At 39.1% G+C, this 27,768-nt stretch overlaps 1 protein-coding gene and 1 long non-coding RNA gene across 24 annotated transcripts in view; one reads left to right on the top strand and one right to left on the bottom strand.

The window, feature by feature from the left end:
* Positions 1-27,768, top strand: part of ANKS1B (ankyrin repeat and sterile alpha motif domain containing 1B) — a 436,519-nt gene that overhangs the window by 318,137 nt on the left and 90,614 nt on the right. For 2 of the 23 annotated variants that reach the window (XM_065043932.1, XM_065043907.1), the window contains exon 1: positions 23,520-23,657. The exons of 16 other annotated variants lie outside the window; for them this stretch is intronic. The gene's annotated coding sequence lies outside the window, so the exon portion shown is untranslated. Of the gene's footprint in view, positions 1-23,512; positions 23,658-23,802; positions 24,013-24,285; positions 24,417-27,768 lie in introns of those variants that run through there. 5 more of the 23 variants (XM_065043924.1, XM_065043906.1, XM_065043939.1 and 2 more) reach the window with 3 other exon arrangements.
* Positions 6,118-24,023, bottom strand: LOC135576788 (uncharacterized). Its single transcript, XR_010468547.1, has 3 exons — positions 23,893-24,023; positions 11,318-11,442; positions 6,118-6,370 (listed from the first exon to the last, which is right to left on the bottom strand). It is a non-coding gene; the product is annotated as an uncharacterized LOC135576788 (long non-coding RNA).

Below are 27,768 nucleotides of genomic sequence, written 5' to 3'. Positions count from 1 at the left end.
TCCTGCTTTTTCTAGGCAAGGATAATGACATAGAGGATCAAGTCAGCAGGGAACAACACATATGTGTGAATAGGCTCAAAAAGATCTAGTTCAATGAGATATATTTAACCTTTTCTTCCACCCAAAACTGCCAAAGATAAGCTGCCATTATCAGATTCTTCTGAACTGAGGGGAAAATACATTACATTGGAGAAATGCTCTTTCATTTTAAACAACACATGATTAAGATATAATTTACAGTATTACTAATTGATTCTCTATGAACAAGATAAGAGACTGGCAAAGTTTCTTCATTTATCCAGCAGTGCTCTGCCAGTGATACCAGATGCAGTTCATAAACAGGACAAGAAAATTTATCACCCAGACTCTCTTATTATACAGGGGATAAAGGATTTAAATGGTCCTTGAAAAACCTTTCTGTTTGAGATGTAGAATGATTAATTCCAGGAAGATATTGTAGGAGCTAAATGTTTAAACTAGACCCTGACCAGCGTCTTGATCCCATCTGAGTGCCAGTACAATGTGTTTCTGCATATTTACTTTATATAAAGGGTCTAGACAAATTTCTGTCTCTGTCAGAATACAACTGAGCAGCTGCAGCACATTATATCCCTGCAGACAATAAATTTGCTTTTGCACATGATATAGTTTAAAAATGTATGAAAGGTCTTGTTAATTTGTACTTACCAGTAAAAGATGAAGTTCTGTCATGGGAACTTAGTTTGGCAAGGATATAGCCTGGATCCATTTGAAAACATGGTGGAATATTTTTTTTCTTTCATTTATCTATTTTTCAACATCTTTTGTAAGACTCATGACATCTGCGAGGTTAGAGGAATTTGCTAGCTATGGTGGCAGCTGCTCTTTTACAAAAAGTTAACCTCCTCTAGAATCCTTTTCATAAGGCAGGCTCTGATTATCATATTAGTCTTTTCAATTTATTTGCGATTTATATTTCTGCCTATTCATAAAGGAGAATATAAATACACACTTCAGGTTAATCGACAGTTCATTTACAGTATGGATATGAGAAATCTCTGAAGCAATACAGATTTGTATTATGATTGTTTTATCTCCTATTTTAATGACAACTGCAGAAAGGTGTTATTTCTCAATCATTATATAGGTGGACTAGTCAGGTTATAGAAACGAGATGTAGGGCAGTATCACTTCTTCCTTCTCTGAGAATTTGGATTAAACTGATGACAGCAGCAGTGGCCATATAGGTGGTATGTCTCTGATATATTCCTGTTCTTGAAGGATCTCTATTCATACTATACTGAACAGTATTAATTAGATGCAGCTTCTAGGTTAGCTGCTTAGTTTGGCAGAACAGTATTTCAGTACCTGTTCAACAATGACTGACATATGCCGTGACTGACAGTCTATGGAAAGGACACCTGAAGAAGGAATGGATGTTACATATTCATGTACTTCCAGGTTCTACTCACCTTATCTTCTCCTGGGTGAGAGGGAAAGGGATTCTGGCCAGAATGTTAATAAGGTCAACAGAGGTCCGCAAGTTGGCAGAGAAAAATTGCTGAGACATCAGAAATACCAGTATCTTCCTTCAGTGGCTCAGCTTTCAAGATAGGCTTGAATTCAGAGGGGAGGGCTAACAAGGGTACACAAGGCTGTTAAGAGGAAGTCCTGGAGTATGAAATTTTGGCCCCTTAACTCTGATTTGGCACTGCAGAAGCAGCCTTTCTTTTCACAAGACAGTGATGAAGTAGGGGAAAGACCACCCGTGTAGCACAGAGCCAAGCCTCTAGATCTCTTTGCTTGAACTTCTTTTATAACCCCACCTCCAAAGCAAAGTGAAGTAGTAATATCTGTACCAATTATTAACTTATTCTGATGTATATATCCTAGCACAAATGTGTTATTTACAAGTGAATGTTTGTTGAAAAACATTTCTAATCCTTGCTATAATAATATCTTAAAGCATTTATATGTTTTTAAAAGAAAGCTTAGAATAATTTAACCTCAAGTGTGAAGTATAATTTAATTTTATGTATAAGAAAATTGTATTATCTCTGAAAGCTCAGGACAGCACTAAATTTGTGACCTTATGTTAATTTCCTACTGGTATATTTCTTGGACTTTTTCTCTTTTGTTTTAATCTATGGCCATGATAAGTTCAAGAGCATTAATATTTATCTCCAAATGTGTTTCATTGCCAAGTGGAAAAATGAGGATCAGAAGAAGTTATAAGATAGGAAATAGTCGAGCAAATCAGAAAAGGAGGGAGAAATATAATAGAAAATTTTGATCTACTGGTAATGGATTAAAATATGGAGGGGGGAAAAAATATCGCAAACTTTACTGCTCAGTTTTCTCACTTTAGTAATATTCTGAATGTGCAGACAAACAAGCAGCTGGAGGACTGAAGGGCATTGGAATCTTGGATGTATCTGTCTTCTGTATTGTCATTACTTACAAAACATGGAGCTAGCACAGAAGTTTTCAAATCCTATTCAACAAGCACTAATGGCAGACCAGCTAATTGTTTTAAAACACTCTGTACCTACTGAATTAAAGTCCTGCTGTAGAATTGTTACTTGGCTTTCTCATGGGCTATCTGATGTTGGAACTCCCACTGGATAGACAACAGGCTGAGGGCAGCTGAAAGCAGATATTGTTCTTGGCTGGACTCTTTGGTGGCTTACCTGGTCTCAGATAAACATTTGATGTATAGCAGGTCAGACCCAAAATATTCAACACACATCATGGTTCTGTGGTGACTGCCTGGTAAAAATCTGGTCCAGCTTCTCATGCAGTGCATATGGAAATCTGCTAATGCACTGAGAAATGTGTTTGGTAATTTGCCCTGAGAACGTTGACAAGGAACTTGACCCTTGGAAACAGGATTTCTGCATTTGCTCCATTAGCTGTAGTGTTCTAGAACATACAATAAACACAGTTAGAGATGTACCTCTTCTCAATACCATGAAATACCAGGATCTTGTGTCCTGGGTGTCCAGAAGCACAGGACTTCTGCACACAGGTGATCTACCATCAAAGACCTTGTCATGAGGAATTACCAACTGCCAAGTATTGAATATATCTACATTTAAATAAATGGGGAGAAGAATGAAAGGGATCATAGAATGGAAGAGTATACATAGTTTTCTAAGCAGAGCAGATCAGATATGGAGCAATGCAGCTTGTCATAATAGTGGCAAGGACTACTTGGAGAGACAATTGAAATAGTTATAACAACCTAAGCCAGGATGAAGTAGACCAATGTAGGACACAATTTTACATAAGATGAAAATGATCTCTTTGTTTTATGAAAATCTTCAAAGTATAGAGAAGATCTGCATTTTGTTAGAAAAGACTCAATTTGCTGAGAGGCTTGCTTTTGAGTTTTCAGAGAAAGACAACCTCTGTAAGTTTCACCTAATCAAATATATACATTTTGTGCATAGTGGACTTTCAATTTTTGTTAGAACCTCATAATTCAGTATAATTGTTCGGGAGCAGCTAGCAAAAGCACATCCACAACACTTCCAAAAGCCTCTTTTAAATCTGGAGGAACTGGCCATTGAAAAATGTCAGCCAAAGTACTAACATAATACTGTCAATTCGAATCATGATCCAAATAGAAAATAATGTTTCACTTCAGTGCACTTTAAAATAGTTGCTCCTTCTTCACACTGGATATACTATCTGATTAGCAGAAGTCTGTTAACAGTACAGTTCTTTATTCCAGTAGTTAATCAAATAATACAAAACTTTTCATCAATAAGCATCATCGTTGTGGGTTTTTTTATAATTCCATGTGGGCATCACCAAAACCCATAGCAACAGCAAGGAAAAGTAATGATATCTTCCTGAAACCCATCAGCTCATTATGGAATCAGTCTCCCTGGAGATGACACTTGAACCCCTTTGTTGTGGTTTAACCCCATCTGGCAAGTAAGCACCTCACAGCCACTCGTTCACTCCTCCCCCTCGGTGGGATGAGGAAAAGAATCAGAAGAGTAACAGTGAGAAAACTCGTGGGTTGAAATAAAGACAGTTTAAAAAGTAAAGCAAAACCCACAAACAAAAGCAAAGCAAAACAAGGAATTAATTCACTGCTTCCCAGGTGTTCAAGCCATCTCCAGAAAAGCCGGATTCCATCATACGCAACAGTTACTTGAGAAGACAAATGCCGTCACTCCAAACATCCCCCTTCCTTCGTCTTCCTCCAGCTTTATATGCTGAGGATGATATCATATGGTGTGGAATATCCCTTTGATCAGCTGAGGTCAGCTGTCCCGGCTGTGCCTCCTCCCAACTTCTTGTGCACTCCATCCTCCTCACTGGTGGGATGGTGTGAGGAGCTGAAAAGGCCTTGATGCTGTGTAAGGCTGCTCAGCAGTAACTACAACATCCCTGTTTTATCAGCACCATTTTCAGCACAAACCCAGACCACAGCCCCACATGAGCTGCTGTGAAGAAAATTAACTCGATCACAGCCGAAACCAGCACACCCTTTCTGCTGAATTTTCTATTGCAAGCAAGAAGTGAGGGTGATAATAAACATAGCTGTTAAAGAAATTGGACTGCTTTATCAAGTGCAAGTTTGTTTACTTTTAATCAGAAAAGCTTTTCTGGAGAAAAAAAAAAAAAGTCTGTTTATTCTTTGTATATCCATTTTTTTGTAAGTTAGTCTCTGTTAGTGTGCTCTGTCTGGTTTCTTAATAAACTCATGTCACGCTAGCAGCTCAATGTTTCTTTTTGAAGACATCTCTTATTGCTGAAATTTCTGCAAGGAGGCATGGTAGTGTGTATTTTATTATGAAAGACTGCCCTGCCTGGACCTTGAGCTAACAGCTGAAACTATTGAAGTCTTTTCCAGTGACATTCTGCCCAGTGTGCACCCTGCAACTCTTTTTGGAATTAGAAGAAGACCCACTGAAATATTACTGTTATTCTAAATCCATAAAAACCACCGTTCTTCTTAAAAAACAGTATTAACTAGAAAAAAATCTGATGATGAACTGAACTAACAGTCAAAGAAAGAAGAATTCTTCTGCCTGCTTTAATAACTTATTATTTTTGAGGTCATTGTTTTCCTGTTTCAGGATGGTCCTCCCCTCCCCTGAATGTGGCAGAACTGCAGAGTTACTCATCCCTTCCTCTTTTTCTCCTCCCTCAGTGACAGAATTTCTCATTTATGCTTTCATTCTTTGAAAAAGCTGAAGCAACATTTGTGTTCTCCTCATGATTTATCTGTAGTACCCTGAAGTTCAAGGAAAACTTGAGCAGAGTATTTTTCAGAATATATGGGTAATAAAATGTGCCTCAGAAGAGCTTATCAGGTTCCCAATTTAAAATCCTTACTTTGCTCTTTCTGCTGTTGTGGACTAGACCCTAAATAACATTTTAATGTTGATCACTGGCTCCTGACCTACGAAAACAGGATTCTCTTGAGAACCTATTAACACCATGTAGTTGCCCAGAAGAATTACTGCTGGAAAATACAGATACCTCCTCACCTATAGGGATTAAGCATTTGGCATCTTCAGGCGTATTCATCTTTAAACTGAGAAACCTGGGCATGAGGTTGATGCTAAATCTTCTTCATGATAAGGCAAGGAAAGTAATTATCAGTGGGCCATGGGAGAAACTGTCAACTTGTTTTTTTAATGGCATGTGCATGGTTTCAGGTAAAAGCAAGTATTAGCTTGGAGATTTATGTTTGTTAAAAAATGTTACCAAACTAAAGCCATTGATTTCATTTTTAGAATGCCGTTGCTCAAGTTATTTTAGAGGAGTCTTGCTCTTGTGATGTCCAATCTAGGTATGAACAAGTGTCATTAAAACATAATGACTTAGAACTCACTGACCATCCTTTTAAAAGCAGTAAATCAATTAAACTAAGCTGAGTAGGATTTAGTCCAAAAGGGAGGAATTCAGGGCCACTGGCTTCTCCAGAGACATTGACTGTGGACAAATGGACCTTGTGTTCTAGTCTGATGGGAGGTGGATCCCTTAGGCATTGAAATCAGTGTTTTCCCACAAAATGTTGCTGGTTTCCTTTGACAGTTATGTAAGAATAAACATCTCCTATAGTAAAGAGAGAGAATGTGGCAGAAATTCAGAACACAGCTACAACAAAACATAAATGATCAAAAACGGATTTATTTCAACTAAGTATGTCAGGTACTACTGTTGGCAGTGCAGATGTACTCTGTAGGGATGATCACCCATACTTCACACTGTTGGAGTGTTTGCCTGGGAACTCTTTGATGATTTCAGTTCTGCAAAGTGTTAAGCAATTTCTGACATACTTGTGGGTCCTGCTGGCTTGTTTTGGGTCACCACATTCAGAGGCATAAACCCAGAGAGACATATTGCACCCCTGCTGACACTGGGACTGTAAGACAAATAATAAGAAAAAGTTATTACTAAATGGAGTGTGGAGAGGAAGTGATAATGCTTTCTACTGTAGGAAATAATGTGGTTTACTTGGTATGTTTAATACTTAGCATGAATCTTGGTGTTTTGTCTGCTTCCCTTTTATGGGATGTATTTGGGTTGTAAAGGGCATCGGTTTCTCCCTATGCATTTGGAAGCATAAATGACAGATGTTTCTGATTATATGTATGTTATCATTGATTACTATATTCAATGAAGGATTAAATAGTAGTACTTTACATATAGTAGTTTCCAAAATACAGTCATTGTGGCATGCTAGTGGACACATCAGAAATAACTTCTAGCATCCTTTACATTTGCATTTCACATAACTTGTCAATTTGTACCACTAGATGCATTGAGTTTTTTAGCTTGATTTTTAAGGTATTTATGGTCGCTGGCTAAATTAGTATTTCTTCTGAACAGGTCTTCTTTTCTAGAACTTGAATTTTATTTCATAAAACCTATAGCTTTAAAATCTGTGTGCAAAAAATAATAGTGAAATAAAATAAAAATTATGTAGCAAGTCTACTTATGTTTGCACAGAGAACTTAAAAGAAGTTCCTTTTAAGGTTTGAGTGTTACGAATAGCAGTTCACCTGAGTATTTAAGTCCATCAAATGAAGAAAAAGGGAAGTGAAGGGATACAATCTGAAAGTTACAAATCTTACACTGAATAGCAGCTCATTGTTGGTAGAGATATTTGGATATAGGAATTACTTTTGCTTTTTACTGTCACCCAAAAGGAATAAAGTCCAGCAGACCGTCTGAACTTCACTGATGAAAAGGCAGACCAATGCTAATTGGCAGAGGACAAAAAACACGCACAATCACAATTTAAATAAGAGTAACTTCTGCTGAAAGTATGATATTACTTTGTTTCCCCATGGATAGAGACTGGAAGAGTCAAGATATTTTCCCCAGATTTCTTTACTTCCATGAAAGCATTTTGAATTACACACACTGATGGAATAATCACAGTAAATTTGATATGAAATCTATACATTACTGAAATGAGAAAAAAAAAAAAAGTGAGTTATCTATTCAGATATGAGCATTTGGCCTTTAATAATTTATTCTGACATATCCAGGGCTTGGCTATAGGTCACTGGCAAAGGCAAATCTCTTAAATTTGTGGGGTTAGTCGTGTTGAATGTGGGAAGTTTTCATTCTGTAACAGACCTGAACATGGTCCCTGCTTAGATCCAAATACCTCACCCAGCATTTGGGCGCGAGTCTGTGAGGTACACCTGCCTTAATGCCTCAGGCCAAGTAATACATTCAACAGACTTTTCACAAGATGAAGTGTGCTGATTAGAAATGTGCTGTAGCCATTCTCAGAGAGATTTATAGTGAAAGAATAACATTTTAAATGAGTTCTATTAATTTCTGGTAATTATCATGCAGTACCAATTCAACGTGGCAAATATTTTGCCATATAACAGGAGTAGTTGTTATTGCACATTACAGTTTGCTTGAAATTGTGTGTAACTTACTGATAGTCAAACCTTCAAATGTTCATGTAGAAATTACAAGAATATAATATACGTAAACATGTTGCATAATACTCACATATAATTGCAAATATTACAAGGAACAGCAATTTGAGAATAATATGATAGCTAGTTGCCAAATAAGATTTTTCCATGAAGTTAAAAATGCTACTTTCTTGACCTATATTTTTTAATATATTTGAGAAACCTTTCAAAGTTACCTTTCTTGGTTATGGTGAGTTGAGTTTTCCTTCTGTGTACCAGTGTCTGATCCCAAATCATTTACTTATTAAAAGACACTATATAAATACCCCGGAACAAATTAGCCTGGTGGCACTGCATGTTTTTGAAGCTAATTTATATCCTGCTTAAAGTTCCAGTGTCTGAGAGAGTCAGTGGGAAGGTACCTGGGTAACTGAAAGCAGCAATTGGCTCATAGAAATTCATCATTTAAATAGAAACATTTTGCTAAATACACTGAAGCTAGAGTTGTTGTTCTAGTACCTTAATAATTCTCTCAAGAAAGGAATTAAGTTTTCAGTGAAGGTTTGTCCTGCAAAACCCAGGGTGCTTTCTATTGCAATTCCTTCATGGGACAAAATCTAGAGACTTTTTTGGTAACAACTTCCAGCACTTTGTTTTTGTGTCATCTTCAGTTTGGGGAAAATCCCAAGTGTTTTCTTGAATATGATGGACAGGTGAATGAATACCTTCCCTCCTGTAGCAAGCACAGAGAGCGAAGTGACTTACTCAGGTTATGCAGAGTTTCTAGCAGAAGTATAAAAACTTCTCAGAAAGAAGTCACAAGGCCTGTCAAAAGCGGCTGCTCCATTTGGTGTTGTCAAACAACAGCCTCTGCCATAAGCAGCAGCATGATTCCTCCCTGTTCTGGCAGGAAATAAGCTGGGGGTACTAATTAAGCACCACAAAGTAGCAGATTGCTGGATCTGCACTTCCTTCCTCATTTGCTTTTCCTCAACTGTCCACTACATGTCAAAAATAACTGTCACTTTCAGACTAGCCTGTTAAACTCCATTATTATTATCATCTGAGCTAGCTAATTTGTGCCAATTCTCTTCCTTGCCTTCTTTGTCAAAATGCTAAGAACACCCCATTTCTCAATGACATACATTTTCAGCTTTGCCCTTCGTGCAGCCACAGTTTACCCTGGGCAAAGAGAATCTTGAGATACTGTTCCAAAGGTGATGTTCCTGTAACCCTTGCTCATATTTACTATGATTGCTCTTTTGTCCCACACCCCCTTTTTAATCCTTTATTTTGTAGTACAATTTGTCTTGCTTATTTCAGACGTTAAAAAGGTGTGTTTTGTTGTAATTTTTACTGTATTCTGTCATGTTTTTAATAACTTCCAGTAACTCTACATTTATCAGGGGAGTTCTTGTTTGGCAGTTAAATTATTTTTATCATAAAGTGGATATTATCAGCCCCTTTGAGAGGAAGCATGAGACTGAAATAATGGGACCAAGATCAAAGCCAGCAGCTACACAGAGTTTCTTGAGGAATCCCTGACTGGAAAATAGAAGCTGGCTGATGGCATTTTTTTGTACAACTAATGAAAATTTCCCAAGAGGTTAAACCTGCTAATAGTTTGGAAGATGTATTAAAAACTCATTTCGGACCATACAGAATTCCCAGCAATGTTTCATACGTATTCAGTTTGCCTTTACTGCTGGTACTTTTTCACCACCTTAAGCTTCTGTCCTGCAACCACACACAGAATCAGTCCTGTTCCTTTCAGTGCTTACTCATGAAAAAACTGTAAAGTAGGGTCTAAGTGCTGCTGATTTTTCTCTATCCTTTTTTATTTAGATGCTCTGATCTTTCTAGCAGTATTTTTGTATTTTATCAGTACCAAAATTGAATCTCAAACCCTTTGATTAACGTGATAGCCTAACTGCCTATGAGTGTCCATATTCTTTTACTAAAATGCTTCTAGAAAAAATGTAATAATTAAAATTCTGATAAATTAGCAGAAGGAATAAAACAGTACATTTTCACCAAACTCCTTGATATCTCATTAGGAAGGTTCATAAATTCTGACTTGTAATTAAGATCAAGTGTTTCTTTCAAGTATCTGGAATATACTCACTTCATATGTATTTAAACATTACAGCAAATTGATATTTTTAAATTAAAATAGCTTTTCTAAAAAAGTTGTAACTGCAGATCAGAGAATACACGATGTAGAAAATGAATGTGAAGAATAGGCAGAAAAAGAAGATGAAGAAACAGAAAAAAAAATGTAATGATCAAAGAGTTAGTGATGTATCAAATGAAAAAAGTATGAGAATTACACAATTTATGTAATTTATTAAATAAAGTGAAACAAATTATCCAAAAAAAGAGTCAGTCAACAAAATTTATGAGTTTTCTGGGAAACTTTTAAAAAGTATTTTTCCCCTTACAACTGCAAGTAATTAGGTGTAATGTTTATTTAATATGGTCTGTGGTTTGTATCCTCATTTGTTATTTACTCACAAGGAAGAGTATCATTCATTAAACCACCAGAAGCATTTTGTGCAGTGTTATGGGTTTTCCGTGCAGGAGATCCATCACAATAAAGAGGACTGCAATTATTAAGATCTGACAACTCCACAGTCCAAGTGATAAATCTAAAAGCAGTGTAACTACAACTCCAGCCGACTGTAACCTGCAATAATATCTAAAAATATAAAACATTTCAACATTCTCATCCTGTATGGTCAGTTCTGAACATGTGTGGACTTTCAGAAATATTTAGAGGCCTTTCAGGAAGGTAAATTTTACCCAGATACATTGTGTGATACATTTCTTAGTTTCTTGGTTTTGTCAGAGTGCAGCGAGAGACGGTTGCTCCATAAGGGAGGGGACCCAAGGGGGAGAAATTTAATATTAAAACCAGAAAAGTTTCATTCTGAAGCGTGAAATCTGCTTACTTATGCTGCAGAAGGGTGTAAGCTGTCAGCCTGGACAGTCTTAGCACCCTCTTCCATGAAAAGATCCCTGAATAACCGAGGCAAGGATATTGAAAAAGTCTGTTGTGTATCAAGTTGGCATTAGCTGTTTTCTAACTACTTTGACACACGTGGTTTTAGTGGGGGTTTTGTGTCGTTGAGTCTATGTTCCATAGCTCTAAGAAATCCATGACTGTGGCCTCAGATTGAGTCACCATTTGCAGGACCAGCCATGTTCAGACACATACAAGCCAAGTGACTTTTTCAGCACAGACGGGCAAAAGTGTTGAACAGCTAACTGGACTGTAAGAAAATGATGCTCAGTCAACACTCATTTAGATGTGCAAGGGAGTTCCTTGTCATTTAACACAGCCAAAATGTCTTACAATAGTATTTCAGCTATTGTACTGTTCCAATCTTTCCATCAGGATCAGGAATTTTTTCAGGGAAACTTCTTACTGGAAGTTCATTCTCAGTGGAAGATTGTCTTCCTTTCTCATCTCAAAACTGGCCTTCATTGGAGAACCATAACAGCAATTAGTTAACTGTTCTGAACCATCTTCTTTTTCGCTCAGCAGTCTTGCCTGTAGAATAAGAACAGTAAATATTTCTTGTGACTGCCTTACTTCATCCAAATCTGATAAACCAAAGTATCTCGATGAAAACTAATCATCTAGTTTCTACCTCTAACTGAATTATCTTCTTCCTGGAAAGGCAATCTTCTGCTTCATGAAGACCACCTTGGCCCCAACCAATTCTTGCTCTTGGCAACTCTCTGCTCAGATCTTAGAGCCAGGCAATGTTATTAGCGTTTGCTGCTGCTGTCATTGCTTAAGACCTAATTTAAAGTACCACTTGCCGACCACACGATTTTCATTAGGACAGAATCTTGTCCTGATGCTCTCATCTTTTTCTTTATTTCTTTTTTTACCCAATACATCACATTAGCACATAACTGTAAATATACTTGTAGCATCACTGTAATCCACAATGCTACTTTATTTGATCACAGATTGGGGTTTTTTTGCACGTTCGGCAATAGGGCTAGCTAGAGAAATGTGTGAAGTCTGCCACTAGACAGTACTGTAATGCAGATAACAAAGAATACAAGGAAAGGTGGAAAATGAACATACTTTTTGTCCTGCAATAGGAAAAATGTGGAGCAGCAAATCAGTTTTTCAGGTTTGAAAGATTACTGGGCTTCCATTCTGATAAAAGAGGTAAGGAAATGTACTTTATTTTGTATTTCTAAAATATCAGCAAAAGTTAGTTTTTCTTATGAGAATTGTAATTCTGGAACCAGATATTGTACTTAAGTCTGAACATATTGGTAGCAGAAGTTAACCTAAGTTTTCACCCAGTAATATATATGATATTTCATTTAATTACTCACTATTTCAGCTGATACAAACATAGGGGAGAAAAAATCTAGATATGTTGGTTTATCCATTGTTGATTATGCAACAGCAGATAGCCAAAAAAAAATATATATATATATAGATAATGAAACATTTTGTGGTTTTATAAAATGGTGTACAAAAATAGTAAAGCTGAATTAATTTTGACATAAATCCCAAGAGAGCAGTCATTTCTAAAGAAGAGCTAAAAAGAAAATAAGTAGTTTTGCAGGAACAAGTTTTCTTCACCTTAATTGTTTGCCAAAACCAGATTGAGCATCTTTATTGAGCTATTAGCATATTTTCCCCTCTATTTTTATCCAGGAAGGCTCTGTTCCTCACTAGGCTCCTCACTTAAGAAAAGTGTTTTGCTTTTGAATAATTTTATAGTTGTGGCACGTTGCTCCAGTAGAATGGCCTGCTTGCTTTAATCAGTATACTACACTCCAGATTCATAAAGAGTAATTTTATTCTGTTTTGTAATTCAGTTATTCTTTATTTCCTGAGATCTGTAGCGGTGTGCATCTGGCAAAAAGGCAAGGTATTGAAAAAGAAAGAGAAAAAATGAGTTCCAAATTTGAAAGTAATACAAATGTCATTAAGACATTTTTATTTGAGATTGTCTTTTGTTAAGTTATTTTAGCAGAAGTAAATATATTGTTAAAATTGATTTCATGATATAATTGACTCTAGAGATTTGGCCTCTAAAAGATGTCATTTATTTGATAAGACACAGTGCTCTACTTGAGTAAATACCAGTTGATATATCCATTATTTAAATACTGCAAAAGGTTATACACATTATATTTATTTATCAACAACAAAACTGCCTGTATCAATGGTAAACAGAAACAGCTTGATTTCATGCTCCAGATTGGAAAACAACTTCAAAATGCTGATTATCCCAGAGCTACCTTTTCTGACACACTGAAAGCTCTTGTTTCATTATCACCACCTGCCATTGCTATTATAGATTCGTAGGTGAAGATGAAAATTGTAACAAGTGAATCTTCCCATATTCTAATGAAAAATAATGATGAAAATTATGCACTACTGAAGGAAAAAAAAATCAACCAGGGTTTCTTTCTGGTATGCCCAGGGTCTGCTGAGTACAAAAAAAAGCAGTGTCCATTCAGGAACAGGCTCAAGCTTGCTGGTATTTTGCCCCATCTGCCTGAAACAATATGAAAGCAACAGAATGACTGAGAAAAACTTGTACAAAAAGGAACTCAACCCCCTTTTACTGCTGTAGGCAAGGCTGTATTGCACCCCAAAGGTGTGGGTAGACTTCAGGCTGTTGGACCAATAGTCTTTCTGATTAAACTGTCCAGAAAGATGGATTACCAAAGAGTTATTATCCATTTTTCTGTCCTTATACTTGGAGTTTGTTATTTCCTTGTGTCATTAATATAGATACTGATGCCATTCAAAACTGGCACAAAACAGGTGAATCAAGCAAAGTCATATAGACAGCTAAACTCCTGCCTATTTTCTTTCTAATTGTTGGGAGGAATCTTTATCATCTGGCAGAATTTTAATAGCAGAAATCTGAATTGGCCTGGCTGCCTTGTTTATGTCTCCTTCCAGGCAGTCAAATCCATTTCCTAAAAACTCTACCCTCCAATACATCCATTCCCCTCATCACAAATGGACAGGTAGAGAATTATGTCACACCTTCATCTCCTGGCACGCTTTTGTCTTTGAGACCCTTTCGGCATTCCTACTGCCATGCACACTGTGGAGTGCTGGTGTAATGCTGGAGCCATATTCATAAGAACTATCAGAACTTCAGATTTCATTAACAGCTAATTAACAGTCCTTCTGGCCTTTGTAGTTAGTACTGTGCTGAATTCAAGAAATAATTTGGATAGGTAATTATGAATGCTATTTAAAAATAATGAGTTGAAGCATCTGCAAGATTCTACCTTGACAAAAATGTGATTGCTAAAATTGTCACTGACTAATACATATTTGTGAGGAACAGGCAGCACCTGAGAAGAAAAAAGTGTATTCTCATTGTCCACAAAAGCTCGTTAGAAATGAGAAAGAAATTTGTAGTTTTTCCAAAGAAAATAATATGAAATGGAAGACAGAAAAATGTCATTTCTTAGAAATATTTTTTTAAAGGATGAAAATATGCAGTATCCCATGCCAGTTTGCCAGGGATGGGGCTTTGCAGCATGCTAGGGGTGACTGTCTCACCCCTATGCATATTACAAGATTGGAAACTACATAGTCACTTCCATGCACAGTTTAATGTTATAGCAATTTTTATTTAATTTGTACAGCCTTGCAAAAGTTGGTATTTACAAAACCAAATGTATTCTTTCATAATCTGGCATTTCTGCCTCCTTTTCAATCATTCACACCCATAAGTCACCATTTTGTGTTTATATTATAAGGTTACAGTAATGTCCTTAATGTAACGGTATTTGAAGCAAAACATTTATGAAGATGAATAGCGTGCATACATAGTGGTAAATGGCTAAAGTACCAAGAGGGTGGTTAAAATACAGTATAATTGTATGCAATACAAAAGTGTAAATCAGTCTCATTTGTGTTGCCTTTTAACTAAAGTGATGGGTTATTGTAGCTACAGAGTTGCTTGGGCTTGAGATGACCTCTAGGGGTCACCTGATACTTTCTCTTATAACAGCACGGGGTTTATTTAATTATTTCTAAATCACCCCAAGAAATAAAAGACTTAAACAGTTTTTCACTTCAAGCTAGTGATAGCACAGGCTGTTTTGCATATGAACTCTTATTTGTTCAGATATTATAGTCTTTCCTAATGTGTAACCTAAATTTTCCCTTCTACATGTTAAATTAGTTTCTCGGTCTTCTTTGATTAATCCAAAAAATGGCCTACTTTATGACATGCCTTTAATTATTTGTAGACAGTTCCTGTTATGTCATTTTCCTCCGGATGGCAATTGCTTAACCCTATAAATCTCACAAAGCTCTTGTTTCCCAAATGTCCCACTTCAGCTACAGTCTACCCAGCCTCCTCGGCCAGAGTGCATCCTTTTAAACGCCATGTCCCCAGACAATTCTCTGATGTTTAATCACTGCCGAGCACCGTGTAGCCACCCTGTGCAGTATTTGGGTTGTGCTTCTCCAGAGTGAATGAAAAAATAACAACTGAGCCTAAAGGGAACCTTACAAACAAGAAGAAGGAAAGTTTAAGGGGAAAATTAAGAGTGATGTTAAGAGGGGCAGCCACCGAGAGAGTCCTGAAATTCTCTCCCGTGGTTTACTTGTGTCAGTCAGGTGTAGCCACAGAACAGCAAGAACTGAGTGTTCTGATGGGCCCAGGAGGAGCATGTATATTATCACCCTTCTTGCAAACAAGCATTTCCATGATTGGAGGCAGGTTCCTTAGGTCATCCCCTTTGCCATCAATTGTCTTATGGTATGGCATTCTAGTGACTTAATATAGAAAAAGAACACATGTCTATCTTTTGCAGCAGAGTAAAGTATAAACATAGGATAAATTTATTATACCTTTGCTTTGCATTTATTATGTAGCAATACCTTCTGGCCCTAAAAGAGAGGAATTTTCTGAATCATTAATGTGGTTTTTATTTTTACAATGTAAGTTTTGTCTTTGATTACTTCCTAAAATTTGAATAGATTTTTTCTAATTATAAAAACAAAAGATTTTTCATCTAGTGAATATTCTATAACTTTAGATTTTTTTTTTTTTAACTTTGATTCATGGCAAGAAAATTAAATCACAAAATACTTAATGGCAAAAATATTCTAAAACAGTTTAATTTGGACATGCCCAGATGTTTGTTCTGAATATTCACTGATAACAAAATAGTAGTTTAAAAGCCTACTGCATTCATTTTCATGTGGGATCAGTCTTCAGACAGTTTTCATAATAGTTCATAGTCTAGTGACTCCTCTGATTCATCATGGTACTTGTTCAGGAATCTCACGCTGTAGTGAAAGACAGACCTTGAGGGACTCTACCCTTCTGCAAAAGACAGAAGTCTTAATTATAGATCCAGTGAGAAAGTCACTGATTTGGAAATAGAGTCACTGTTTTTTTTTTCACTTGGGGAAAAAAAAAAGGGAGGGGGGAGGGACCTGTATTCAAATGGAATATTTCCTTTTCTTTTACTTATTCAAAACACACCATTCCAGGAAGAAATGTTTTGACTAGATTTTCCAAATGAAAATTCAGTATTTTTAATGGAACATGTTAATTATGAAGAAACTACATCTGTCAATAAATTAGGATATCCAGATAGGCTACCTAGTAATTATACTGTTTATCTTTTGATCCTCTTCTGATTTTTTCTGATCACTCTACTTTGTTATCCATCTATCAATCTGTTAATAATATATCGACAAATATTTCACCGTACAGTCTCACAAATAGATGTTGGTATCTAGTATTTGAATAGTCCCAATGTATTATGGCCACTGTTACAATACAGTAATTATTTGCAGCACAGCCTTTGACATAATTACCAATACTCAGTATTTAGATATTTTAACATGCACGTGCACCTTACAGTGCCATCAAAAATACATCTGAAGCCACGTACTTAAGTGTTGATATACACCCTGCACGCATACATATACATTTCTAAAGTCAAGGAAAGTTTCCTTTCTCTTCAAAGCTGATCATCTCGTGGTATTTTCAGACTAACTATACTGTCCAGCTCAAAATTAATTTTCCCAACTAGCTTTTTCTCAGTTCTCTGTGGACCCCTTACTCCTTCCTCTGTGACTTGCAAGTTTTAAAACTAGTATATTTATGGGGAAAATAATGAAACCAAATAACTTCTATGATTTTACACTTTTTCTACATGAAGCCTGCCAATAAGCTGAGGCAGGTGTTTCCTTACTTCAAGACTCTGTTATTGCTTCCCTTCTCCTGACAAAAACATGCACACTAACATTCACATACCTTTGCTTTATGGGTCCCTCTTATATGGCTACTAGGAAGCAAAAACTCTGTTCTACAGTTCTGAGGTAATATTCCACTTTATACATTTCTTAGGATTAACAGCAGATTTTCACTTTTTCATTGTTTTGCTTTCTGATCACGTTAGATTATATCTGTTCATTTATCTCTTTATTTTCTTTTCTAATTAGTCAAAGGTAAAATAGTCATTGTGGTCACAAGAATAAAATGGATCTATGTACTTTTCCTAAATTGGTTTCTTTTAAAGATTTCAAGAATCATTAACCTACCAGAAACTGGATTATACTTCATACTCATGTGGATATTTCACATGAAAAATTAAAGACACTTCCAACTATATTCTATATGGTCTTTTACAAACTTTTTAAAAATCTTTTTTTTGTATCAATTTGGCTTGTAATGCCTCCTCACTCGTGGGGGTCTTTTAGTGAAATAAAATCAAAAAGCCTTAAACCTGTACTGTCTCAGGAACTCCTTGCGCTGTCTTCTGCCCTCACAGAAACTGTCTTTACAAGTGCTCCATGTTCATAACCACCACCAGTAATTGCCCAGCTCGTTTCTTGACCCCTTATTCAAAGGCAGGTTAAGGCAGTTTGTAGTTACTCCATCCCTTGGCACTCAGGCAGTAGCAAGTTCTCAGCGAGCAAGAACCAGATGTTGTGTGAGCCTGTATGAACTAGACATCTCTATTTGCCTGTTCGGGTGATATTCAGATATTAAATCTTTTCTTTGATTGATGTTTAATTTTTTTCTATAGACCCATGAGATTGTCTTGGATAAACAAGAGCATAATCTGTGTCTGCCAGTGAAAATTCCTTCCAAAACCCCAGCACATGGCAGCACCAGCCCCTGCAGGGACTCCAGCGGTTTCAGTTGACAGCCCCAGTTATCTCTTTGGGCAGGGGTCCCACATCGACTGCATGTCCACTCAACTTTATTTGACTTGCTATTTCCCAAGAGATTGTATAGCCCAAATTTATCAGCTTCTTTTGGACTTCTCTCCAACACCAGACAACTGTAACACAGGCACTTGAATTTCTGAGATTAAAACTAAAATAAATGTATAAAAACAAGTCTGGTTTTAGTGTAATAGTGAGATGTCTTTCTAGTTCTTAAGTTTTCTCTTCTAGGATACTGAAGCTATCAGAGGTGTTTGTCCTATACAGCAAACTCCCATCCTCTGAGTGCTGACCCAGAGCTGAACACAAAGCCAGCTTGCAGGACTGGCAGTAAATTCCTCATGAGACTTCCCTGCTTAAAACAGCATTCTGTTAGTTTTCTGTGTTCAAAAGATGACAATTTCCTTTCTCTTCTCCACTTTAAACTTAAATCCCTGCTTCTTACCCAAGCCAACACAGCTTCATCTGTCTTCAATTGGTATATTCCTTTTGTCCTGATTTGTTACAGCACTGTTGGAAGTGTTACAGTCTCTGTCAAGCTATATATCATGAGAATTATGTACATGTATTTTACCAAGTGCATAGTCTTTATTGCGTGCTTAACTTTCTTTAAGGATCGTGCATAGCCCATAACTCCAATAATAAAATTCTGTGACTCTGGTTTGCAGCTCTCCCCCTCTCCTGTGTCCTTCCTCACCTGTATATTCACTCTTAGCCAGCTAAAGGGTCTTTTGGTATCTCATTTTGGCAAGTATAATTTACTTGTAAAAATTTCTAATATGTTTTTTATCTACTGTTTTCATAATATGATTTTGCTTATTCAGTAAATATACCAAAACAATTATTTTACCTCAATATCTGAATTTTATTATGTTTTATGTGTACTTATAATAACCTATAACTATATTATGGAGTCAATCTGCTCAGTCCCTATTCGGGAAATTCATAATCAATGTATTTGGCTCTGAGAAAGGATTGTAAAAGCAGTCCTGTTAAATATTTGTGATCATTTTATCTTAGTTTTTATTAAAGATCACTTCCCTACTTAAGAACAAGAATTTTATCTTACTCTGACTTTCTAGATCCCTTTATAGAGTATCAACCAGTAATGGTATGGATATCAGCAAAGCAGTTCAAATTAGCAAATACTTATCTCTACCAAAGACTCAAGTCACTTTAACATAGATCGTCCCAGCTCTGTTGAAAGAAAAAAAAAAATAGCACAGAGTTTTGGAGAAGTTATTTGAACAATTAGGATAGAATATTTTTAAATTTTACTAAAAAGAAGCTGTTTCAACTTATTTTCATAATTAAACTTTATTGCTAAAGGACAGTAATATTCTATGACTAAAAATTTCCAGTATGAATCTAAGTGTTGATTAAAAATTAATTTTAAGTAGAAAACAAATTTTCTCCCTGTGTTCCAACAGATTTCATTTTCCCTGAAAATATGTGTAACATTTTTTGTCAGCAGGAAAAAATAACAGTTAGGGGCCATTTTGTTAAAAATCTAAGTCTATTTTGACTTGTTCATCAGAGAAGTGTGGTAATACTTACCCATGGGTTGAGGCTGGGAAATCTGGGGTGTAATTAACTTTATGGATGTTATAACTGGTTTATTTACTTAAAATTGTATATTTTTTTTTGTTTGCTATATATTGAGATGCTGATTTTCCAGAAATAATCTAACCCTCCAATTTCTGAATTCTCATTTGTATAAGACCTTTCTGTTACTTTCACCTGGAGGTGACCCAGGCCTAGAGTCTGCAGCCATGACTGTTTCTGCCTACAAAGTAGTTTCCACAATAATGAGAAATGCCCCCAGGGTACCTGATTTTAAGGTACATATAGACACAAATATAAGAATCCAGATCCAATTCCAGCCAAATTCTAGGAATTGAGACTTCCTTATTGTACTACCTTACTGGTCAGCTATTTTTTGGATTAAAATATGATAATGGTAGTCTTTTCCTGTAAGGCTAGTTAACAACTAGCCCTGCTTATCTGAAATTACTGAACCAAACCTAGTGGAATCACCACTGCTCAGCGTAAGCCACTGCCTGGTTAGGAGAATCACATGGTGTCTACTGTTCTCCAACTTTCAGGACTTAGGAGTTTCCCACCAATATCACATCAGTTAAGAGAACCAGGTCCACAAATCAACCACAATTGGATTGTCCTGTTGCTGTAAAAGAGAAAGCAAGATGCCTAATTCCTTACAAGAAGAATCATGGCCACCAGAGCAGCTCCTCATCTATGGAAACTGCATGAATGAAGTGCTGGACCAAGCCCTGATCGCTGTGATCAGTACATCAGCATACTTTGCTGATCAGTTCAAGGGAAAACACAGGGAAATTTTTAAGAAAATATTCTATTTCTGATCTGATCGGATCCACCCTTACCATCACTGACACGGTTTAGCCTCAACATATATATCTAAGATTTTGGAGCTCTGAAAAATATTTGCTAAAACTCATTAAATGGGTTTTTGTCCCTTCTAGGTAGATCCCCATTACTAAAATAATGTCTTCATCTGCCTTCAGGAAAAGACATTCACCACTCTTGTTGAAACACACAGTAGCCCACACAGCCCTCAAACCAGGACTGCAGCTTGTCAGCAGTGCCCACTTCTCACACCCCAATTCTGCCCAACCTGTAACATCCATCAGAGAGTTAACTGATGAAATGGCTGCAAATGGAGGCAAACTTTTTCTCTTTATAGTAACAGATTTCTCTGACAGCACAGTCTGTGAAGTTTCCTAATGTACTTTCCTGCTATGACAGAGGTGAATAGACCAGCACTTCATTTATTTTGATCTTTACTTATCTGGTCCTGTCAGGATGCAAAGTAGCCAACCTTCTCTTCAATACCAGAACAAGAGCAGGGTGAGAGCATCAGGTACAACCATCTCAGCTGATGACAGCACACAGGTGCAGATATGTCTCACTCATGGCTGACACAGCCATGACACCTACTCAGCTGCAGGTGGTCAGACGTTAGAGAAAGAGCTGCTGGCTGGAAAGGCGTCCAGGCAAGATGAAGGCGAGAGTGGCTGAATGGGAGATGTACATCTTGCTGAAATAATGCAGATCTTCCCTGTTTAAATACTACAACAATCTGGGTTTGTGTTTGCCTGCTCATTGAGCACGTAAATTTCTAAAAATGCCCTTTCATTCACCACCTTGCTAGAAAGCTTCATCCTTTCCTAGGACTTGCTAGTTGTTACACACTTGCTTCCTTCATGCAGAGCTGCTATAGTCTGCAATATGTTACAATCAGTGGAAGTAATGAAGTTTATGGTAGGTATAGAAACTGGCTGGCACTTCTACCACACTCTGCCATCATCCTATCGGGCTCCTGCTGACACCCTTAACTTGTTCCTGCTCTGGCTTAGCAATTCCATTAAAGTATTGCTCCTAACTCAGAAAGCTGTTAATGGATCACATCCCACCTGTACTAAAGATCTGATTTCCATTCTCAAATGCAGATCACAAAATCCAGGACGAAGTGAGTTGGAACTGTGCAGAAAGTCTTGTTAGCTGAAGGGATAGAGATGTGGAGATTCAAGGTATTGGATAAGTTTAGACAAATCCATAGCCAATGCTAGACATTTTAAGGAAGTACTGCCAAAACGCCTGCTTTTAAAAGACCTGTTCATGTCGGAACAAAAATGACACTGACAATTTAGATGTAACATTTTATACTGTGCTAATGTGTTTTGAAAAGATGAAATGTTTTGAAATGGTCATTTTCATATTTACAGTCTGAATCTTTGGAATTCTGCTCAGGAAACATTGCAAAATGTTTATGTTTTCTCCTGATTCAGGATGAAACGAAACTTCTGCATTTTGTTCAATCCTTCTCCATATGGGCTACATCAAATCTATATAAATACCAGACTGCATCTCTAAGTTTTTCTTGAAAAACTGGAGATGAGGGAAGGGGTATATTCAGTTCAAATCAAAATAACTTTCCAAACCTCATCCTAAGAGATGCGTTTGAACTAATGCTTAGGGTTCCCTGACATTAATTTGGCAGGGCTAATTAACTAAAATCAGTTATGACATAGAAAACTTTATCTCTAGGAGCATGCATTACTATTTTAAGCATTCCTTTCAACTCTTAAATAAGCTACACTGGCTCTTAGGGATTCATAGAAAAGCTTACTCTACTGCCTTTAGTCACACATACACTAGCACGTTCAAAATCAGCGCTCTATTGGGGTTGAGTCAATCCAGCTGACCTGTTCCCCATCGCTGAGCCTGGTGGCTATGTGCATGCCTCAGCAGTGCTTTTTGTAGAGAAGGTGTGTTATTAACAATGTTTGTAACCAAATGATCCATTTAGTAATAGGATCGGTTACTTCTCGAAAGATCTGCCTTTGAAAAAATGCAGCTTAGCACTAGTTTAAGACTTAATTAAAGCTCTGAGGGACATAAACAGCCTCAAATAGGATTTATTTTGGTGCACAAAGCCATTTATGCTTGAAGTTCTGTATAAGCACATGCAGTAGGACATGCCAAACAAAAGGGCTAGTGAATTATGTTTCTGTGTTTGGTCAGTGTGAGGTCTCTGAGAAATCTAGACTTGCACGTGTGCTTGGATACTACGCCTTGCTGGTGTACAAGGTCTGCAGCTTCTACATCTTGCGTGAAAATCACTGTAAATTTCAGCACTGTGAATTGGCTCTATAAAACCATGCCCAGAGAGTAACACTCTTAATTTTTCTTTCACTTTTTTATTAAGCCTTTTATTCCACAGAATATGGAAAAGCCAGTTCTCCTTGAGATTTGGTATCTCCAAAGGCAGAATCGGGGCCTGGAGCACCTCACTGGCTGGCATCTTGGACAGTCTGCAGGGAGCGCGCTGGGGAAAGGCAGCTTGCATTAGAAACCGCACACTCCCCATCGCTTTACCTGCTGTAACAGAGTAAAATTTTTTGACTTGGTAAAATGTTTCTTCCAGCCTCCGCTGGCTGAGCTTGTCAGATAATGTGCTCAGCCATCAATTGTATAACTTCCTCGGGGAAGCAGAGTAAGAGATAAGAGCCGCCATGGGGGACTGAAAGTGCAACTCCATCCTCTGACATTTTGTAAAGTTAAATTACAGGGGCGTTATCTTTTGTATTTTATTTCCCTTATTAGACAGTGCGGGTGCTGCTTAATGGATGCAGTTACTGAAGTAAACAATCCCGTGGGATGCTCATTGGCTCGTATTAACGCAGGAATCCGAGCTCTGCTAAGATTTATTTAGACACTAGTGTTAAAAAAGAAAAAAAAAAAAGGAAAGTGGTTTAGCCGAGGGAGCAAGGGAAGGTGCTCGCCAGCCGGCGGCGGGGGCAGAGTTTCGCTGGCGCCTCCCACGGCCCCCGCCAGACCCGGGGCAGCTGGGCCCTCCGGGAGCGCCCCGCCGCGCACCCGGCCCGCCTGCGCGGGTGGGCGCGGAGGAGCGGCAGGGCCCATATCCATAGTAACGGCGGGGGCCGGGGGGAGGCGCCGCGGCAGCTCTCCGTTTTCCGCCCGCCGCATCCCGCGCGGCGCCGGGACCGCACCGAGCCGCGGTGAGCGCGCGCGCGCGCCCCCGCCCCGCTCCGCGCTTCCCCGCGCCCCGCCCCCCCCCGCCCCCCCACCTCCCTACCCGCGGGCAGCGCGGCCCGGAACGCGCGCGCGCCCCCGCGGAAGGCGGCGGTGGGGGGGCGGGGGGCCGGCGGGGGCGCGCGCGGCGGCGGCTGGACGGGGAGGGCGGCGGGGGCTCCGGTGTGCGCGGCTCCGCGGCGCTCTCCCTGCCTGACTCACCGCGGGGCGCGGGGAAGATGCTCAGCGCGGAGGGGTAGCGGCTGCGGAGCAGACGTCGGGGCCCCCTCTCTCCCCGCCCCCGCCGGGCTCGGCAGCTCAGCCCGCCGCCGCCGCTCCTAGGTGAGACCGGGGGGCAGGGGAGGGCTGGGCGAGCCCTGGACGCGCATGGGGGCCGGGCACGGGGCCACCGGGCGCCGCCCCCGCCCCGCCATGCAGCCCGGAGCGGGGGGCGGGGGACGGAGACTCGGCGGCGGTTACCCCCCGGGAGGGGACGCGCCGGCAGCGGACCCCGAGGGGCGGGCGGGAGCCGGCGGCGCCTGTGGTTGCCGTTTTCGCAGGATTATGTCAGCCCTTGCCTCGCCGGTTCTCCCTTCACCGGCGCTGGGGCGTGCGGCGGCGGAGGCTCCCGCCCGGCGGCGCTGCGGGGCGCCGCGCTCCCGGGGCGGGCGGGGGTCGGCGCGGCAGTGGTGGGCAGCGGGGCGGCAGGAGTGTCGGCTGCCTGACGGAGCCGGTGGTCTCGGCTGGTGAGTTTTCACCTGGCCGGAGTGGTAGGGGGAGGAATGCGCCCCGGGCAGCCCTGCCTGCCCCGGTGTGCGCCCTCCTTCTGTGTCCGAGCCGGGATTAATCTCGGGGGCGAGGGAGAAGGTGGGAAGCCACCTCGTGTGCCGCAGCGGGAGAGCGGTCTCACGGCGCACGGAGCCTGCAGCCGCTGCTGTCGGGGCGGCTGTGTCAGTATTCGCGTTGCAAACCTCTGCTTTCTGAGATCATTGAACTTGGCCGTGATGTGCCCTGGTCTAAAACTTGTCCAGCGAGGTGTCTGCTTCAAGGCACCACTATTTGTCCTTTCGGTTATTTCAGGAACGCTAGTTGAGCCGAGTGCTACGGTTGTTTAAAAAAAAAGGGGGGGTGGTGGGAGATGAAAAGCAGAAGTGTGTAGAGACCAGAATGACGGTATATGGTTCGGTATCTCAGAAAAGGCTCATGTTTGAAAAATACATCTTAATGAGCAGTTGTTTTCCCTTGTGGTGAGAAGGCAGTGTTGGTATTGGGAGAGAAAAAATGGTACCTGAGAATTTCGTTTGGAACTCAATTTGCTGCACACGTGCAGTTACGCTTTTCCTGAGCATTTTTAGCATGTGGACTGATGCATGTTGCCATTTGCCTTGCAAAATTCCTTCTCTGTAAGCGGTGGCAATGTGTGCCCACATGCACGGAATCAAGGTGTGCTCCGTACTGTTCTCGACAGCAGCGGCATTGATGAGGAAAACTACAGTGTCCATCTGTGACAGGATTACTGACATAGCGTGTTGTAATGGTTCCTTAAAGAACATTTTAACTTATCCTGTTAATAAGGCACAAACTAGTGTTAAACTAGACCCTGACACGACAGATAGTGACTTCTCATTTGAATATTTGTGTCATCTTCTGTATATGCCAAAATATAAAATATAATAATCTGCAAGGAAAAAAAAAAAGAAAAAACAAAAAATAAACCCTCAGTGGAAGGCTGTCAGGTAATAATGGGGACATATTTCTCCTGAATATATGTGGGTATAAATTGTAAGCTTTCATGTGAAGTTGGTACTTCTTTGCCAAGTACAAAACCTCGATGCTATGGTGTTTGCTTACCATAATGAGTTGAAATACCATTCCGATGGCACCCTAAAAATTTCAGTGATACTCTGAAAAGAATGGAGAGCGATTTTGCCTGATGAATTTTGGTCTGGGGGCACTTGTTCACTAAGAGAGCTGTTCTTTTTGATACGCGTATGTAACTCACACAGGCTGTGGTGGTGCAGTTGCTTGCAGACCCTCTTAACCTTACATACGTGAGAAGTTCCATTTCAAGAACTTGTGCAAATGGTTGACAGATGAGAATTAGAAGAACTTGCTGATGTATTAAAAGTAAGCGCTGCTTTTTGTAATATTGGTGAGCTCCTTTCATATTTTTTTTTTTTCCTAGAAAAAGGAGATGCGATAGTCAGGAAGAGATAAATTTATCTGTTAAGAAGGCAAATTAAAATATACTATGCATATTCATTCTACTTAGAAGGCATTTAAATGCAGTACCCCAAAATTAATTCAGAAAGCTAAGGGCTCAATGCTTTTTCTCTTAGCATTTTTCTTGGGGGGGGGAACTAACACCTCTAACTGGAAGTGGGCACATGGAGTTAAAAAGGGAGGGTAGACGATGTGAAAATAAGGAACAGAGCTGTCAATGAAGCTGCTGTCAAAGAAGGCTGCGCTGAACTAAGAAAATAGAGCAGAACGGCTCTAGGTAAGAGTTTTGCTGCTGAGGAACTTAAGGAGTGAGCTGTGACCCAGGTCAGTCATGATTTGACTTACATTCCAAGGGCAAGACATTTTAATGTTGTGGGAATCAGAATTCCATGTTGGAAATGCTCAATTTATTTCCATCAACTGGTAAGATGCAGATTTTGCTTTGTTTTGACATTGAATAACTGGCATTTTGGTAAGGATCTTTGTATTTATTTGTTAAATGGTAGTGATAGGCATAATGAATAATATTCTTTACCAATAGTAAACGTCCACCTTGCTTTGAGCAGACTGAGAATCTGCCAAGCCTTGGACATAAGCTCTCTTGGCTCGTGGTCCTGAGAGACCTGCTCTGCATGCAGACTGGAAGTTAAAGCAGAGAGATGAGTAAATGATATCATTCTGGGTCCAATCTTATTCATTTGCCAGATATCAAGCGCAGTTATAAGACTGGTCTTATTCCCTGATGGTCCTGTTATCCAGTGGTTTGCTTACTAAATGTTGAAGATTTTTATTAGTCTTCCAAATCAACAGTCGTCGTGATGAGCTGGCCAGCTTTACTCTCGAGAGATATGATTTGGAATTGTTTTCACATTTGGGAACATGTTGGTTTATACTATTTCACATTTTCAATGTTGTCTTCACAGTTAGATGAGCTACAAGCTTATTTTTAAGAATCACAGTCAAAATCTGGAGAATAACACCTTTAGAAAATTGTACCAGCCTAGCACTCTTCACAATCTAATGTATTTTTTCCCTTTGTGTAGGCAATAACAGAGGGCTGCTTGTACTTGATCTTTTAGTCCATGTGCCAACTATGCCAGTTTGTTGACAGACAGTAGTCTTGGTTCCAAGTATCAAAGGGTTGTGCTTTAGCTAAACCTGTCTTTGACAAAGTAATCAAGCTAGGGAAAGCATTTCATTGTCATAGTTGGATTGCTGTCTGTACCCATAGTCTTTCTGTATGTTTTGCCTTTCAGGAGAAAAACTTCAAGATGTGATAATTTAGATAGTGTTTGAGTGTGTTAAATTGAGTATTTTGAGCACTGAGATTCAACGATGTAGGTCTTCATGTGCCTTATTTCCAGCAGTTTACCTCTATATTCTATCAGTCTGCTCCCTTGTTTAAACTGCTCTCAGAGATAGTCTGGGTTTATGGATTACATGTCAAGACAGTGGGGTGTTTTGGGTAGAGTTTCTTTCAGTGATCATATTGCTTTTGACATGGAGTTATATACTGATCAGTAGTCCGAGAGAAGAACAGGAGATACCTAATGCTGGAGTTTTTTTGTTCGTTTTGGTTTTTTCCTTGCCCTTCTGTTTACATACTCTGGAGCAATAGGATTTTTCTAAAGGTCTTCAGTCAGGTAGGAAACATTTCTTCCTCTCCCCAAAGATTCCTCATTTAAAAAAAACCCTCAAATTTGGGCTGGATTTACTCTCACAAGCTTGAGCACAGTGTTGACAAAATGAAAGGGTTTCCTTGACTTTGTCACCCCCTCAATGAATTTACCTGAAGTGAAATATCTTGCAAGATTGTAAATGGCATTTGTGCCCAACTTCATGTTAGCTGCAGATGTTAGCTGTTATGTCTAGCAT

The sequence above is a fragment of the Columba livia genome, chromosome 1, assembly GCF_036013475.1.
Source record: "Columba livia isolate bColLiv1 breed racing homer chromosome 1, bColLiv1.pat.W.v2, whole genome shotgun sequence".
Classification (NCBI taxonomy): domain Eukaryota; kingdom Metazoa; phylum Chordata; class Aves; order Columbiformes; family Columbidae; genus Columba; species Columba livia.
Note: the sequence above shows the minus strand (reverse complement) of the source record. Positions and strands in the feature narration are given on the sequence as shown.